General features: G+C 40.6%; 1 protein-coding gene across 8 annotated transcripts in view; it reads right to left on the reverse strand.

The window, feature by feature from the left end:
* Positions 1 to 14,372, reverse strand: part of LOC132990790 (uncharacterized) — a 527,599-nt gene that overhangs the window by 226,964 nt on the left and 286,263 nt on the right. For 2 of the 8 annotated variants that reach the window (XR_009676107.1, XR_009676106.1), the window contains exons 1-2: positions 13,575 to 13,856; positions 7,522 to 7,680 (exon numbers count right to left, since the gene is read on the reverse strand). The exons of 2 other annotated variants lie outside the window; for them this stretch is intronic. The gene's annotated coding sequence lies outside the window, so the exon portion shown is untranslated. Of the gene's footprint in view, positions 1 to 7,521; positions 7,681 to 8,779; positions 8,924 to 10,691; positions 10,774 to 12,854; positions 13,111 to 13,574; positions 13,857 to 14,372 lie in introns of those variants that run through there. 4 more of the 8 variants (XR_009676108.1, XR_009676112.1, XR_009676109.1 and 1 more) reach the window with 4 other exon arrangements.

Here is a 14,372-nt window from a genome sequence, read left to right on the forward strand (position 1 = left end):
GTGGCTTCATTTATAACTGCATTGATATTTGTATACCTGATAAAAAGAACAATAAACAAACTAGAGCGTGTGAGAGCCGGCAGCTGTGACCTGAAGCTGCTGCAGCTTCTTTTGCTTCTTATGGCCTCTTCCAACTGCAAGCTGCGTCTGAGACCCTTGAGCAACACCTACTGGTTAAAATGTGTCAATTCACTCAGACTTTTTCAGTGACCCTGTCTGGAGAACTTGTGCTGAAACCTCCAAAAGTCAACGCAGAAGTGCAAAAACACTGCAGTTCCTCCAGTGTCCACTTTAGACTGGCTCCAAAAACGGAGGATTCCCCATTAGGTCCTATGTTAAAATGTTTACAGCAGAAATAAACATGTCCACAGCCTGATACAGAAACAGGTTTGATCTCTAGAGCTCATCTCTTAATTAGGGGTGTGGCTGTGTTGACCGACAGGAGAACACGTTGTTGTTTCCAAGGAGGTTTAAGCCCCACCTCTGCTCCGCCTTTTTGCCCGTTTTCCAAATTCATCTAAAGATTGGTAGAGTCAACTTTTCCAATATGGCGACCACCATTCTCTGGCTTCAGTGTGGGTGGGTGACATCACTGAGACTACGTTCATGTTTTGTACAGTCTATGGTAAAACTTGACTGAATTTGGTCAATGTGAAATATCCCTTAAAAGAATGTTTCACAAACAGCCAATGTGTTTTCACTGTTAATTACACTAGACAGTAAACAAAGGCAATGCACAGAAAAGGACGTCATGGCAGGAAGTCATTTATTGCTAACTGCTAGCTACCAGGAGCTTAATACGTATGGATGGAAATACCAGGAGCCCTGAAATGTTATTTATCTCTCCCAGAAGCTGTAACGTTGTCGGACCAAAGTATAGCTTTCCAGGATTGCAGAGAAACTGACAAAAGAGAAGACAGACAGAAGTAAAGGCCATATTTTTTACTGGTAAATGGAAAAGAAATGTCAATGCATTTTGACAGTAACGAGTCAGGGCTCAGCTTGACTCACTTCCATTATTGTTCCAATGTGAATTAAATGTGAATTAAAGTGGCTTTTAGACTATTCAAAGAAAGGAACAGATATTAACATATTCTGTAAAATCAACCTAATATGTGTCCCCAGTATGTCTACAAACCCTCCAATAATGAAAAAAGTCCATCATCTCCGTCTTCTGCCTGCTCCACTTTTCAGAAAATGTGTGCTCAAAAAGGCCATTTGGAGATTTTCCCTTCATGACATCACAAAGGGCAGTAACCCCTCCCCCAGGTGGGTGACTCTCCCACAGCTAGGTGTTTGTTCTGCCCTCTGAGTCTGCCTTCTCATCGTTAACAATAGGACATGGAGCGAGAAAGCCCGAGACACCCAAGCCCTTCCAGAGAGGGGGCGTGGTCAAACACAACTCATTTACATTTAAAGGTACAGACACAGAAACAGCCTGTTCTGAGCAGGGCTGAAATAGAGGGCTTTATAGTCATGATCAAATACAGGATCAGAGTGGATTTACAACAAGAAACTTCACACATATGTTTTGAGGAGTTCTGAGACTGATTTACACTGAAGAGGAGGAGGATATGTGACCTTTAAAGATCATTGTCCAAACTGTGATATTAAGAGACTTTTTTTTTATTTGGGTAAGACTTAAAGGCATTTTCAAATGTACATTTGGAATCAAATTATTGATTTCTTGAATAAACATGTAATAAGCAGCTTCAGGTCAGGGTTCTGCTGTAACAAACTGAATACATTATTCACTGCATATAGAACAGAAACATTGCAGGAGATAAGCTTTTACATGACGGCCCTAAAAAGTAGTAAAATAGTGGTTATAGATCCAGGAGTATATCTTTGAAGTCCGTAGAAGAAGAAACATTGATTTTGAGCCGGCCGTGACACTCTTGTTTCTGTGTGACAGAGGATCAGACTTAGTTTCCTCTTCCTGTCGCGTGTCGTCTCTCAGTCTGTCGAGCTGCAAGACACCGAAAACAAAGAAGATGATGAAGGACGTTTTTATTCAACTTGTCCTCATTTACACTCTCACATTTATGGTGATTCATAAACATAACGACTTACTTTGACTGTCTCTACAGTTTCAGTAAGTGGTGAAAAGTTGGGCTATGATCAAACCTTCTAAATAGTGCCACCTTGTGGTTGCTCATAGAACACTTTTTCATTATATTTGATAACCTGCCGTGTGAAGTTTATTAGCAAAAAATAAAAAGTGTACAACTAAGTGATCAGAATAAAGCTCAGAAGTGATCCACCTCTTATGTTAATATCATGAAACAAAGATGATGATGACGACTCTAAATGGATGAATGAACGTCACCTTCAACTAAACCTCTCAAAGACTGAGCTCCTTGTCATCCCAGCCCGTCCCTCTATTCAACCACAGATCAATATCCAGCTTGGTACAACTAAACTCAAGCCCACAAAGTCTGCCCGGAACCTGGGCGTCATGATTGATGACCAGCTAACATTTCACATTCAAGTAGCCTCGATCGCCTGGTCATGTCGATTCGTACATCATCAGGAAGATCAGACCTTACCTGTCAGAACATACACCTACACAGCTCCTGGTTCAGGCTCTTGTGATATCACGCATTGACTATTGCAACTCTCTACTGGCATGTCTTCCTACATGCACTATCAAACCACTGCAGATTATACAACCATACATTATGGTCTTCAACCTCCCTAAAAGAGCACATGTCAGTCCGCTGTACATCTCCTTACACCGGCTCCCAGTTACTGCTCGTATCAAATTAAAAACTCTGCTGCTCGCTTACAAAACAGCTACACAAACGGTTCCTCCTTACCTAAACTCTATAATCCAGGTCTACACTCTCTCCCGCCCACTACGCTCTGCCAATGAAAGGCGTCTGATCAAACCTTCGCAACAGGGTCCTAACCATACGTCTCCACTGCTTCAGGCGAGGACGTTAGGGATTGCGCTGGAGCACTCAACTCGCCGCTTGATGAGCGGATACCCACTGAAAAGTGGGCTTGTTCCGATTTTCTCCTGGACCTCTCTGCCTACTGGTGATGGCCAAGTTCTTCGCTGTAGGTTACACAATAGGTGACGTAGTCTCAATGAATGAACCTGATTGGATAAATGCACGGCTGGTCCGGGCGGTCCCAGGACCCATTTCGATAGAATATAGGTCTGGTCTATTCTTGTCCTTTTAGTCAACCTAACGACAGACGGAGAGCTGGAGGAGGGTTTTGAGCCTCCTGACAAACCGTTACATCACGCCAACCTGTCAATCATGTCAGTTACATGCCTGCATATATGTGGAAATTGGGAGCAAGTTTCTAGCTAGACTATTCTCCTCTGTCGCCCCCCGGTGGTGGAACTCGATCTGCAGAATCCCTTTGCATCTTTAAGAAAAAGCTAAAGACCCAGCTCTTTATGAACACCTAAAGAGAGAGTTTGTTCTGTTATTTATTTATATTATTTATTTAGAATAAACTGCCGTCATAATTTTAATGCATAGACTGAATACAATCTAATTTAGAACATTTTGAAATCAAATCTCTTCCTCTAGGTGGCACTAAAGTAAGGGGATCCAATTAATAGCCAGGTACACATCTCTTTCATCTGATTCAGAAACCCTACATCTGGTCAGTTTGAGTTACTTAACAAAGACTGATTGGTAGATTTTATTGAACAGAAATGCTGAACACTTTCAGAAGAAAACAAACTTTGTTCACCTTTTCTCCAGGTTGTCACGGTGATGCTGATCATGACGACTAAATAGAGGATAACGATCCCCAGCCGAACCCACGGAAAATGAGCAGCTGGAAGACCAAAAACATCTGTAAACAGACACTCTTCTATCATGTCTTCCCTTCTGTGTGGAATAAATACAATTAATAAATAGACATGTAAATACACTGATTCATTAATTTTAACAGCCAGCATGCACAGTGTTGAAAAACGTTTTTCATAAAGACACAAAAAAAGACCAAAAGAACACAAAACAGCTACAAAAATACACAAATACACAACAAAGTGACCCAAAAAAATAGAAGAAAATGACCAGAGACAACCACTGACCACCAAAGGACTTTTACAAAAGATAACATAGCAGAAGAAATGCATAAAATACCACAAAGATATTTAAAAATGTCCACATAAGAGACACAAAGTGATTCAAAAGACACAACATGTCCAAGGCCGACCGTCAGGGGGGGTGAGGGAGAAAGCTGGGGATCCAGTCATGTTGGGAGAGTCCACGGAGGTTAGCAAAAACAAAGAAAGATGAACAAACTTACTTCAAGGGTTTGTACACGATTTTTCACACTTAAATGTAATAAAAATCAAGTATATCCTCTGAAAATAACTCTGAGTAATGACTGTCTACAATGGGTGTAACACCCGAGTCCAACTGTCTGTGATGCTTTCAGAGTTTTCCGAGTCCTATCTTCAGTTTGTTTAATTTCTCAATTTGTGATGTCACAGTGGGATTCTGGTAAAAAAAAAACCCTCCCCTGGTATCTCCACCCATGGACTCCACCCCCAGATGTCTACCGGGAAAACTCACGGGGGGCTCGGTGCATTTAAAGAGACACACACACCAAAACGGAGCGTTCTGAGAGAGCTGGTTTATACAGGGTCACAAACCTCCTCTGGTGCTTGTTTCATGTTATATTTTGACCAAAGCTCAGCACAGATGTTTCATTTAGACCACAGGGGCTGTTTGAAAAGCTGGAGAAGGGGGATAATATGTCCTCTTTAAGTAAGACACAAATAGCCCACAAACAGCTGCAAAGTCTGATAAAGTAACTTTGATATAAAAATGATCACTAATGTGACATTACCTACAAAGACACACAAACCCAAATGTAAACAAATGTGACAACAGAGAGAGAGAGAGAGAGAGAGAGAGGCTTTAGAGAGAAGCTCAAAGACGAGTGCAGAGAGAAAAACTACATCAAGACTAAAAACAGCTACGAAGAATCCAAAGATGACCAAGATTGCAATATTAAAATCAGGGTCAACTTATTCTTCTTATCCTCGTCTTTTGTGGATTTGTTGTTGGTATTTTGTATCTTTGTCGTTGTAATGTTACTGTTTGCCAGTGTTGTTAATGGAAATGTTTTTGCGGCTGCAGTTTGTCCTTTAGGTGGTTTTGTGGGTTCAGCCTCGTTACAAATAATTATAATACAGGAAACAGAAAAGAACTCTTGCTCAGAGGATCATGGGCTGATAGTTAAGAAAGAAAAAAGCTTTTAGATCTTTCAAATAGCATAAAGTTGCTCAGGACTTGGACCAGTTGAATGAAGAGGATAGTGTAATAATGATACTAATAACACATATCGTATCCTCTTTCTAGCTAAGAGTCACACTGTAAATATGAGGCCACAGCCAGGAGCCAGTTAGCATATCTTAGCTTAGCATAACACTGACTGCCAAATGGATTCCTCAAATCCAGAAAGTTGTTCATAGTGTTTAATTTAAAGTTTAATCTGGAAACTTTGTGGGTGCACCAAAGATAATGAGTGGTGTTTTGGGCAGCAGCTTAATATGTAGAGCACACACGTCCAAGAAAAAAATAACGGTTGCATTTTGCCAATATCTGAACATATCTTACAGTCTCGTATAGGATGAATTTATGCCTCTCAGTAAAGCAGCTAAAGGTTACAATCAACACATTCACTTTGTCCACCATTGTCTACTTAATATTAATGTCAAGTTCATCAACTGATACAAAATGGATTCATACTTTTGGAGTTTATATTCCAACAAAACAAGAACGCTGTCATACTTTTGACGATTGGGGTGCAATTAGAACCCGACCGATTAATTGGCTGGACGATATTAGCATATCACATGACTATCGGCATCAACTAATTCTATCTCAGATAATCGCCGGAAGTACTCGATTTAGTCACCAGTCGAACAGCATTTCATTTGAGTATTACGCTAGCAGTTCTCTTTCACCAGCAGAGGGCGCTACATTGATTACAACGAGCATCATCACTCTGCAGAGAGTCGAGCGATGATGTACATACATGCTCAGGTACTATCCAGTTGAGTGACCATCTTGTATTCATTATAAATCTTTTCTACAAGTGTTTAATAACTGCATTTAAGGGGTCAGACTGATGCAGAGCTGGCTAAACACTGAAGCTTCAGCGTCCACCACACATGAGCATCGACTCTAGAGAGGAGGGGACGGGGGGAGACAGCGCTCTGACTGCAGTACCCATTTTAAACACTAGGGGTCAGAGTTACATACTGCTCCTTTAAGGACGAGTAGTAGTGTAAAACATCAACTAAGGTAGCTTTGATAAGTCTTCATTGTCTGATTTCTAAACTGTAATCTTGACTCTAGAAGGTTATGAATTTTTTTTTAAATAAGATGTTTTTAATGACAATATTAAAATCAAGGTCAAGTTACTCTTCTTATCCTTATTTTTTTCTTGGTCTTTTGATTCTTTGTCGTTGCCATGTTACTGTTTGCCATTGTTGTTAATGGAACAGTTGTTGCTGCTGCAGTTGACGTTGCTGCTGTTTGTCTTGTAGGTGGTTTTGTGGTTTTAGCCTTGTGACCTTCAGTGATAAACAAAAAACAGTTATAATACAGGAAACAGAAAAGAAGTCTCGCTCAGAGGATCATGGGCTGACCGTGAGAAATGAAAAAAAGCTGTGGTCTTTTTTTATAGATGTCATATAGCATAAAGTTTTCTCACGACTTGGACCAGTTGAATGAAGAGGCTAGTGTTATGATAATAATAAAACATGTTTCATATCGTCCCCTTTCAAGAGTTACACTGCAAGATTTGTACCAATTTCATATGTGCTAGTTTAATATGAGGTCACAGCCAGAAGCCACATCACCTGTGTTGCCAGATGTCCAATAACTATCGTACTTGTACCATCATTTTGCCCTCCATACGATGTACGATCAACAATTGCTCAATGTCACCCTCAACCAAACATTGCTTGTGATTTGAGATCAACCAATCACATCAGCGTGACTGAGATGGCCATTACATCAGCACCATTCAGCATCTGACCGGCACGCCCGTCGCTCTGCTGCCAGATAAATCTTCACCTGATTCCCTGTTAATGCCTGACTTGATGCCAAGAGCTCAGCTACACATCGGCTGGAGTTTTCTAACAATCTACACTTTAATAGTTTGCTCTTTTGTTTGTTTGTTTGTTTACATTAAGGTCTTGTGATGGGCATCGTTTTGTCAGCAGAGGACCCGTCTCAGTTTTTTTAAATATGTCCGATAGTTTTAAGTCAATTGCTCTGTAGACGGAAGAGTATGTGCACATGCTCTGTTGTTTCATTACACAGTTACAACTACTACACCAACTACTGGCCTGGCATGAACACTGCAGTGTTTTTAGTTGTTTTGAGGACGCGTGTGCACAGCGGTTATCAAAATGTCGTCTGAGCGTAGAACATTTTTGGAAAACACCAACTTATAACAATTCAGTTTTCAGTGGATTATTTTCGTGTAAACGTCTCTTTAATGACAGTATTACAATCAGGGTCCACTTACTATTATCCTCGTCTTCTGTGGATTCGTTGTTGGACTTTTCTTTCTTTGTCGTTGCCATGTTACTGTTTGCCATTGTTGTTAATGGAACAGTTTTTGCTTCTGCAGTTTTTGCTGCTGCTGTTTGTCTTGTAGGTGGTTTTGTGGTTTTAGCCTTGTGACCTTCAGTGATAAACAGAAAACAGTTATAATACAGGAAACAGAAAATAACTCTCGCTCAGAGGATCATGGGCTGACCGTGAGAAATGAAAAAAAGCTGCGGTCTTTTTTTTTTTTAGATGTGTCAAATATCATAAAGTTTTCTCACGACTTGGACCAGTTGAATGAAGAGGCTAGTGTAATAATAATAATAATAATAATACTACATAAAACATGTTTCATATTGTTGAACCCTGTATCAGTCATACTCATATCTTGGTATCATTGTTAAAGGAATAGTTTGATAACAGTCAAATGTCTCATTTGTCTCATCAAGAGTTACACTGCAAGATTTGTACCAATTTCATATGTGCTAGTTTAATATGAGGTCACAGCCAGAAGCCACATCACCTGTGTTGCCAGATGTCCAATAACTATCGTACTTGTACCATCATTTTGCCCTCCATACGATGTACGATCAACAATTGCTCAATGTCACCCTCAACCAAACATTGCTTGTGATTTGAGATCAACCAATCACATCAGCGTGACTGAGATGGCCATTACATCAGCACCATTCAGCATCTGACCGGCACGCCCGTCGCTCTGCTGCCAGATAAATCTTCACCTGATTCCGTTAATGCCTGACGGACTGTAGAAAAATGCACGTCAAATCAAATTGATGCCAAGAGCTCAGCTACACATCGGCTGGAGTTTTCTAACAATCTACACTTTAATAGTTTGCTCTTTTGTTTGTTTGTTTGTTTACATTAAGGTCTTGTGATGGGCATCGTTTTGTCAGCAGTGTGGTTACTAGGACCTGTCTCTGTTTTTTAAAATATGTACGATAGTTTTAAGTCAATTGCCCTGTAGACGGAAGAGTATGTGCACATGCTCTGTTGTTTCATTACACAGTTACAACTACTACGCCAACTACTGGCCTGGCATGAACACTGCAGCGTTTTTAGTTGTTTTGAGGACGCGTGTGCACAGCGGTTATCAAAATGTCGTCTGAATGCAGAACTTTTTTGGAAAACGGCAACTTATAACGATTCAGTTTTCAGTGGATTGTTTTCGTGTAAACGTCTCTTTAATGACAGTATTAAAATCAGTGTCCACTTACTATTATCCTCGTCTTCTGTGGATTCGTTGTTGGACTTTTCTTTCTTTGTGGTTGCCATGTTACTGTTTGCCCGTGTTGTTAATGGAACAGTTGTCGTTGCTACTGTTTGTCTTGTAGGTGGTTTTGTGGGTTCAGCCTCGTTCCCTTCAGTGTTAAACAGAAAATAATGTGTGTCTTTATTTATCGGCCGATATTAGCATATCGCTTACCATGGTGTAGCAGACAGGGTGCAGTCTGCATCCAGCTGCACAGCAGAGGGCTGTGAGGAAGGGGTGTGGCCTAGGAGAGGCAAATTGATGATTGTTTGCACCTGAGAGGGAGAGTGTGTGTGAGAGGAGACAGAGGATTGCTGCACAGTAGAGTGTTGGACAACTGGAGAAGGAGGGTTCAGGCTGCTTGCAATGTCCTTGGATGCCAAACAATTAAAGGAGAGGAGCGTTCATAAAAACCTAGAGTGGGCAGATTGTTTTGCCTTCTTTGCTCTGGAGGTATGGACTGGAGCTTCGTGGATGATCGGGCAGTTATGAAATTATCATTGGAGTGGTAACGCTGCAACCCCTCTCAGGAACCAAAACCTGGACAGGTGATATCGTCTCACTCTCTCTGTGTTAACTCACCTCAAGACTTCCCCTGCTTCTGGTCTCCAATCTCTCCTTCCCCCCAGCCCAAACAGCCACTCACACACCTTCACACACACACACCCTCAACCCCTCTCTTTCTTTAATATTCATATTTTTTATGAGAACATTGGACTGGTTTAAATCTTCGTTTTTGATGAACTTGAGATCATGGACTTTGACCTTTAGTTGAGAGATGTTTTGTTTAAATATGAAATATTTCTGTTGTCCTGAATTTATGTTTAATGTATGAATGAACTTTGATTTAATTGTATTTCGTAGCGTGGTTTTGTGTTGAATTTAGGTGGGAATATGTGCTATTGAGGGCGGCAGTAGCTCAGTCTGTAGGGACTTGGGTTGGGAACCGGAGGGTCGCCGGTTGAAGTCCCGGTGGGGACCAAGTATCGAAGTTGGTCTGGTAGCTGGAGAGGTGCCAGATCACCTCCCGAGCACTGCCGAGATGCCCCTGAGCAAGGCACCAAACCCCCTCCCCACCACCAGCTCAGGAGCGCCCACTGTGGGCCGCTCCGTCACTCTGACATCTCTCCCTTAGTGCATGTCCAATTTACATTAAATTCACCCTGAGACTTTCTTGACAGACTTAAGGGTCTGTCTGGCGCCCAATTGGACCCCTGCTCGATTTCAGTTACACTACAATGGGCATCGGCTAATTCTATCTCAGACATGCGCTGATATTCCAGATATCTTCAAGAGTCAAAAAGCATTTCATTTGAGTATCTTTGTGTTACACTAGCAGTTCTCTGTCACCAGCAGAGGGTGCTATATGGATTACAAAAAGCATCATCACTCTTGAGCGGTGATGCACGTACATGAACAGATACTTTCCAGTTTAGTGACCATCTTGTCTTCATTATTAATCTTTTCTACAAGTGTTTGATAACTGCATTTGTGGGGTCAACTCAAAAACTATACTATATCTATCTCTAAAGATCCAACAAAGATATCTGTCGATAGATCGGTATCAGATTTTTTTTCATCCCTAATAGCGTGTCTGTATCGGCCCCAGAAATCACATATCAGTAGGGCCCTAGCTGCAATCAGAGTTGTGTGTAATAAAAGGGTCAGAGGTCTGATCAAGAGGAAGCTTACATGGAGTTAAAAAAAACAATATCGGTGAGTGGGGAAGTCAAACAGGATAAATATGAGAGGTATCAATGTCCTCATATCTCTAAATATCTGTGACAAGAAGGTGAAAAGGTAGATTACTAAGAATCTGTCTGACTTCTTTTAAATAACTTCTCTTAACTTCTGCCCTGTTGATGTGTTCCTCTCACCTCTGTCAGACGGATCATCTCTGATCACGTTCAGGTACGCAGCAGGTTCTCCATCGCAGGTGTAAAGTCCAGAGTCAGCAGCCTGAAGGTTTGTGATAATCAACGTCTTGTCCAATCGAAAAACCTTAAACCGACTTTCTTTTGGTATTGGTCCAGCTTCTGTCCACCATTTTTGATCAAGAGTTTCCTCTTCTCTGAATGTTTCACCCACCACACAGTCAGCGCCTCAGGTATGGACTCAAAATGAGTGTTTACCTTTCTGAAAGATGTGAAGTCATGTCTTAAAAGTAAAATCGTTATGTGACCAAAGCTGCATTAAATCTGTTGGATGCTGACAGGTCAGGGAAAATGACAACAAACGTGAAAACAATCAACTCACTGATTGTCAGACACATTAACACCATCATCACTATTGCACTTCCACTGAAGTGGCTTCATTTATAACTGCATTGATATTTGTATACCTGATAAAAAGAACAATAAACAAACTAGAGTGTGTGAGAGCCGGCAGCTGTGACCTGAAGCTGCTGCAGCTTCTTCTGCTTCTTATGGCCTCTTCCAACTGCAAGCTGAGTCTGAGACCCTTGAGCACCATCTACTGGTTAAAATGTGTCAATTCACTCAGACTTTTTCAGTGACCCTGTCTGGAGAACTTGTGCTGAAGAATCCAAAGATGACCACGATTGCAATATTAAAATCAGGGTCAACTTACTCTTCTTATCCTCGTCTTTTGTGGATTTGTTGTTGGTATTTTGTTTGCCAGTGTTGTTAATGGAAAAGTTTTTGCGGCTGCAGTTTGTCCTTTAGGTGGTTTTGTGGGTTCAGCCTCGTTACAAATAATTATAATACAGGAAACAGAAAAGAACTCTTGCTCAGAGGATCATGGGCTGATGGTTAAGAATGAAAAAAGCTTTTAGATCTTTCAAATAGCATAAAGTTGCTCAGGACTTGGACCAGTTGAATGAAGAGGATAGTGTAATAATGATACTAATAACACATATCGTATCCTCTTTCTAGCTAAGAGTCACACTGTAAATATGAGGCCACAGCCAGGAGCCAGTTAGCATATCTTAGCTTAGCATAACACTGACTGCCAAATGGATTCCTCAAATCCAGAAAGTTGTTCATAGTGTTTAATTTCAAGTTTAATCTGGAAACTTTATGGGTGCACCAAAGATAATGAGTGGTGTTTTGGGCAGCAGCTTAATATGTAGAGCACACACGTCCAAGAAAAAAATAACGGTTGCATTTTGCCAATATCTGAACATATCTTACAGTCTCGTATAGGATGAATTTATGCCTCTCAGTAAAGCAGCTAAAGGTTACAATCAACACATTCACTTTGTCCACCATTGTCTACTTAATATTAATGTCAAGTTCATCAACTGATACAAAATGGATTCATACTTTTGGAGTTTATATTCCAACAAAACAAGAATGCTGTCATACTTTTGACGATTGGGTTGCAATTAGAACCCGACCGATTAATTGGCTGGACGATATTATCACTTGACTATCAGCATCAACTAATTCTATCTCAGATATTCGCCGAAAGTACTCGATTTATTCACCAGTCGAACAGCATTTCATTTGAGTATTACGCTAGCAGTTCTCTTTCACCAGCAGAGGGCGCTATATGGATTACAACGAGCATCATCACTCTGCAGAGAGTCGAGCGATGATGTACGTACATGCTCAGTTACTTTCCAGTTGAGTGACCATCTTGTCTTCATTATTAATCTTTTCTACAAGTGTTTGATAACTGCATTTGTGGGGTCAACTCAATAACTGTGTTATCTATATCTATCTCTTAAGATCCAGCAAAGATATCGGCCGATAGATCGCTATCAGATTATTTTTTATCCCTAATATCGGTATCTGTATTGGCCCCAGAAATCACATATCGGAAGGGCCCTAGCTGCAATCAGAGTTGTGTGTAATAAAAGGGTCAGAGGTCTGATCAAGAGGAAGCTTACATGATGTAAAAAAAAAAACAATATCGGTGAGTGGGGAAGTCAAACAGGATAAATATGAGAGGTATCAATGTCCTCATATCTCTAAATATCTGTGACAAGAAGGTGAAAAGGTAGATTACGAAGAATCTGTCTGACTTCTTTTAAATAACTTCTCTTAACTTCTGCCCTGTTGATGTGTTCCTCTCACCTCTGTCAGACGCATCATCTCTGATCACGTTCAGGTACACATAAGGTTTTCCACCGCAGTAGTCCGTGTAAAACGTCTAGTCCAGAGTCAGCAGCATTCACTCTTTTTATTGTCAACGTCTTTTCAGCTTTTGAAACAACAAACCGTCTTTGTTGTTGTATGTCTACAACGTCTGTCTACCATCCGTGATCGTCTGAAACATCAGGACATTTCAGAGTGACGCTGGTCCTCTCTGTCGCCTCGAGAACGACTGTTCCTGTGCAGAGGAAACAAAACAGGTTTTATTATGAGCTACGATTAATGCATCACGCAGAGTAAAGTCAGAATTCTAAACTCTCATTAAAAATACTTCACAGACGAATCATCATTAACATGTAGTAAATGTGTAGTAAGATGTGATGAAAGCTTTGTTGGAGTAAAAGTGGTTAAAAGTGTTGAAGTGTTTATTACAGCTTCATGTGGTCAGAGAGGTTGGCATTTTAAAGATGAATAATATATTATATAACATATTAAACAAAATATTTAAAAAAATGAAAACAAGGGAAGGCAGAGGCACAGGAGGAAGCTTCTCAGCTGCAGTTTAAAGAAGTTTACGTATCAATAAAATAGTTTATCATCCGAATAAATCCAGATAGAGATCTGATTGAGTTATATGAACACAATAATGAAACAAGGTGAGTGAAACAAAGTTAGGATAATGTTATTAAAGTTCGATGTTACCTGGTGGGATCACCGTCAGATCCACAGTTGCTTCATCGTTACACAAATATCTGCCATCGTCTGAGAACTTTACTCTTCGTATCTGTAGAGATTTATCTGCTAATAAACTGTAATGTTTATATGGGTCTGAAATGTGTTTTGTCTCCTTTTCACCCTCAACTGTCATTAAGTCAGTTTTGTTTCCATTCTTCTCTCTGCTCCACTTCACTTTATCCACACGGTGAGGACAGGGTAAAGCGATTGGATTCTTCTGCGCGACTATTTTATGGATGATTGCTGCAACAGAAAAAGTATTTTCGATCATCACCCTCGTCTTCGCTCAGACTCAAATGTTTTGTGTCTGACATGAGCTCAAATCTTTAGCCTGAGAACAGGAAGTGTGGTTTCTTATCACACATTGGCGTCTCATTGCATCCTTTAGCACCCACATGTTGAAGTTGTCACCCACAACTAGAAGTGTTCCTTTTTTCTTCAGAATTTTGAGAAAAAAGGCTGGCAACTTGTCCTAACAACACGGTAGTTCGACGCTCGCTGTCCACACAGCATCCGTTAAATATGTACCCCTCTGCTCTGTGAATTTCAGTCTCCCCCTTCAAATATTATACCATCTGGTGCTTTTGTTTTAAAGGTGGGCAAACTGAAGTGTGTTGCTTTGTATTGACAAGGTATTGATTCAATTCACAACACTCAAAGGCCTCATACAAAACATCACAGTTCATTATTAATGCACCACTATAGCCAATAAAACAGTCTATGCGTGTGACACTAGCTCGCCTAACATGCAAATACTTTAAATAT

This window comes from Labrus mixtus, chromosome 16 (assembly GCF_963584025.1).
Source record: "Labrus mixtus chromosome 16, fLabMix1.1, whole genome shotgun sequence".
Classification (NCBI taxonomy): domain Eukaryota; kingdom Metazoa; phylum Chordata; class Actinopteri; order Labriformes; family Labridae; genus Labrus; species Labrus mixtus.